Genomic DNA, 4,757 nt, shown 5'->3' with positions numbered 1-4,757 from the left:
ATTTACCTTCTCTTTTCACCACACCACAACTTAGGCTTTTGGCCTACGTTGGCTATTCACACAAACCACACTTCATGAGGATTATGGGTGAATGGATAAAGAGAGGTCACAATTTGCATCAACTTTCTTCCAAGAAAAGGATAAGGCTCAAAGGGGTTCAAGCAAAGTTCACACATCTCACAAGGTTGGCCACACAAAGAGGTATATTGTCAAATTGTTTTACTCCTCAAAATCATTGCCTAAGATCATTTCGAGAGATTGAATCACTTAGTCAATCGAACCAACGGGGCAAATTCTAGTTGTCATCACACAAGGTTCAGGGTAAGCTCATCACAGAAGGCATTGGCACCAATATCAAACGAGACTCATTCGAGCTAGTGTGCAATAGTCATCATAAGAGACTCCATTCGATAATTGGCTAGTAACAACGAGATGCAAAAAATCCACATATTGTCTATTCAACTTCATTTGGCCTCATAGTAGCCGCACATTCATTTTGTTAGTCTAAGAGCACTATTCAAGTCATCGATATTAATCATAACTGATACTCAAATCTGCGAAAGAATAGCCACATTCAAACACAACACGAGGTGGAAAACAATTTTAGATGGATCAACAACCAGTCAAAAACCATTTTTATTCAAAACAAGAAGCAACAAACTCAAACATCCACAAGATAGAATCAACACACAATTTAAAAACACAAAAAACCCAATACATATACAAAATATAGTCAACAAGAGGTAGGTATAGAAATACCTCACCCCATCACAAACAAAAAGCAATTATCCTCAAATGCAACAAACATAATCAAAAGTCAATAAAAATGACAAAGAGGGAGGTAAAAAAGAATCATGTGTACAAAATCATTCCATCTGTCGGGGCATCAGTGCCCGGTGATAAGCTCTGAACTTGAGCATCAGTGCCCGATGTAACAGCAATATTGGCTCCACTAGAGCCTGTCATGGACGTATCTGCTAATGAAATATGCACGACTGAATTCACCATGGCCTCTTCAGCCTCTGTAAGGCCCTTATATGTAGTCTCCTCATGGACACCGAGTTGCTCCTCATTAGTCTCAGCCTCGAACTCAGTAGAAGCCACCTCATCAGCTCGAACCTCATCTCCGGTGGTAGATGGAGGCACATTAGAGTCAGCTGGCATATTAAGGATCTCCACAGTCCCAAAAATCATAGACATATCTCTGGACTTCAGTTGGTCAACGTCCTTCCTCAACTCAGCAATTGCGGCCTTTAGGGTCGCCACCTCATCAGTGCCCCTCGGCATCGCTCACACACCGCTATCTTTACCACAATGGAATCAATAGACACACTAATAGGTGTCACAATAGTAGTGAGGGCCCTCTCAATCATCCCAGGGATTGTGGCCTAAAGCCTAGAGGCACGCCTATCAGCAGAATGGGCTAGATGCCCCATCTATAGTATCGCAGCCTGGGTGAGTGGAGGTCGGGAGGCAATAGGACTAACAGCATACCTAGGAGACAGGGAATTAGTAGAAGCACTCGGAGTCATGAAAGGGGCAATACTCAATATACTTGAAGGCCCAGGGGCCGGAGTAGGCAATATTGCCTCTGCAGATAAAGTCTTAATGTCCACAGTCGGGGAAGAATCCACCGGGGCTTCCTTTTTCTTCTCAGCCTCATCCTTTAAATACTCAGCCTCAATCCACCGGATGTTGGTACAAGAGGTGGGAATCACTTCCACGACTTTCTTTTCATCATGAGGCACCCGAGCTCGTCTACACAACTTGGTGATCAACACCAGAAAAGGGAGAGAGGTTTGGCGCTGCTTGGCCCTCATGGACATCTCTAGTGCAATTATCATGCCTAAATTTTTGTGCTACCCTGCAATGATGGACCCAAGACATGCCATTTTTCTATGGCGGAGGATAGACTCATTCTGGGATGGAAAGATTGTGCTGCTAATAAAGCCAAACCAGTACCTCACTGCCACATTGAGGTCTTTCTTCTCTATGGGCACTCCGGCCTCAATCCACCTGGGAGCAGCATCTGAAAGAAGAGGATCCATCCAACTTTTCATCTCCTACAATGAAGTTGTCTTGATCATACTCTGGTAGCCATCAACAATCTTCATTGTACACTCCAGAACTGCATTAATATCATCATTATCACACTTCACTTTCTTTCCCCTGACAATTACATAATCTACTGGCTTGAATGTAGCGGTCTTCTTCTTCCCTTGTGGCACTAGAGCTCTATAGGTAGCATAAAATCCCAGACCCAGCTAGGAATATAAGAAACCCGGGGTTTGGTGCATATCTCAAACTTGCGGGTCTTTATAATACGCCATATCTCTGGGTAACGGTCTATCAATCCATCCATAGACAGCCTCTTCTCCTCACTGATGGTCCTCAGTCCCTCAACCTTTAATATGTTATTAGACCAGGGAGGAGGACCCTGTGCAGGTGGTGCTAGGACCACAGCCTAATCTGGAACAAGAGGAGGAGGAGTACTGTCCTGGGGTATCCGGTTAATAGACGGGTCATTTAACCTTTTGGAGCGCATTTCAGCTCTCTGGGCTAGCAGTAGTTGATCATCCTCAGGCTCAGAAATGTCAGCATGAGTGTCCTGGTGCTCACCCTCACTCTCAGAAGTGGTGAGGTGAGTGGCGTACACTCTCTCACTATTGGAGCTGACCTCCGGTGACTGAGGAGCATGTCTCTTTCCTTTTCCTTTACCGTTCCCACCGGTGGTAGGAAGTTTCGTTGCCTTTGCTTTGGATGCAGCTGCATCCTCATTGATAGTGATTCCCTTTGCCCTCTTGCAGGGCGGCATGTCTCGTCCTGCTACTTTTGGTCTAGCCATATCTACAAAACACATAGAAATAGTTAGAAACAGTTCAAGGAAAATGCAGAAAACAAGTTGCAGAAAGACTCACTGAACCGTTCAGTAAGTCATCGAGTCACTTTGGCGAGCCAGATCGGGATCGCCGAAAAGACTGGCTCAAAAATTTCCCAGCAAAAAGACAGGACGGTGACAAGCAGGGCCATTAGATGAATCGCCGATACCATTCGGCGAGCTTTGACTAGCTCGCTGAAAGTTATAGTGTGTTTTAGGGGTTAAGGGCGCAGAAAGGGCGATCAAGGGAGACTTTCGGTGAGTTGCCGAATGCACTCGGCGAGCTCAGGCTTCCCGCTGAAAGTTACAGACTCAAACTCAACCAAAACATGAAATTAAGGGTGATCAAGGGAGACATTGGCAAACAGCCGAATGGTTCAGCGAGCTTGACCCAGCTCGCCAAACCGCCCAACGTGCCAATTTTTCAACCCCATTTCCAAAAATCAAGCACGCAGCCCCCGAAAAAAAATCAAAAAACACACTAATGCAATTAAACTTAGGCCCACTAGACCCATGCCACTGGGTACTCAGACTTCTCCCGGTTTGGCCAAAATTGGTCATTTGACGACTTTTGCCCGTTATAATGACGTCAAATGCTCCATCATTGGGTAAAGTATATCATTTAGCACAATTGGGGTTAATCAGACTTCACCCGACTAGACCCAACAACAATATAATTCAACCCTCAAATTATGATCAATTTAAAAGAAGTTAACTCCAAAAATAAATAATATGAGCATTTTAGGCACGAATACGAAACTACGATAGGCAAACTAGCACATAATTATGATTTCAGTACAGGCCCAGCACACATCAACACAATTTATATAAATGCATTTGAATTCAACCGCTATTTAAGAGTTCGAGGTTGGGAAAACCAACCTTTAATGCCAAAATACGAGTTTGTAAAGCTAGGCGGCAATGTATTCTAACTCAGAGCATGAGATCAAGAGAAAATATCAATTAAGATGAAAAAATAAAGAAACTATATAGTGTGGGTGCAAATATACAAGGCTAAAAGTGAGGGAGTACGAAAGAGTGTGAAACTTTAAACCTTTGGCCTTTTTAAACCTTTAAGTTCGCGGCACTTCGGCGATATTAGTCATCCACGCCGAACCACTCGGTGAAGTGCCGAGTGATTACTTACCTCACCGAGTTTTACAGGATCTGTAGTTAATTTGGGAGTCCAAACGGCGGACAAAGTCAGGATCGCTGACATGTTGGGTGAGTCGCTGACTTGTCCCTTGACCCGCCGAGTTTTACAGACTCTCACGTGTGATTTTTGTGAGTCCAATGGCGGTCCAAGTCGGGCTCGCCAACCTCTTTGGCAAATCGCCGACTGGACTCTTGGCTCGCCAACCTGTATTTTTAAACACATTCCATTTTTCCACTTGCACAACCAACACCCATTATTCAAAAATAAACATGAAACATTAAAACTTGGGTTGCCTCCCAAGAAGCACCTTAGTTAACGTCGTGGCACGATGCAATTATCCATCAAGCTTCGTTCTTGGGGTTTGCCATAGTATCACTAGGCAACCCCCATTGTTGTCTTGGGTTTAAATGAGAAGAAATTTGACCCATTAGGGTCTCAAACTGCTTGATAGAAATGGAATGAGAGGTCACTGTCTAGTTGAGAGTCAATACATCTTCCTTCATTTCCTTCAAAATTTTATCAAACCCTTCAACCTTGTTGAAAATACATGATAGTATATCCTCAGTCCGACCACCCTCAAAATCTTTAGGCTTTTGACACTCGTGGGGAAGAACATACTTATCCTTCTCCCCTTCTCTTTCTTTCCAATTGGCGTTACGATCACGCCACTCTCTATCACGGTCTCTCCATCCTTCATCTCTATTCCAACCTTAATTACCACCC

Source organism: Solanum verrucosum, unplaced genomic scaffold (assembly GCF_900185275.1).
Source record: "Solanum verrucosum unplaced genomic scaffold, falcon-dt-bn FXZP01000007.1, whole genome shotgun sequence".
Classification (NCBI taxonomy): Eukaryota; Viridiplantae; Streptophyta; class Magnoliopsida; order Solanales; family Solanaceae; genus Solanum; species Solanum verrucosum.
The sequence above is the reverse complement of the archived record's forward strand: the minus strand, read 5'-3'. Positions refer to the sequence as shown.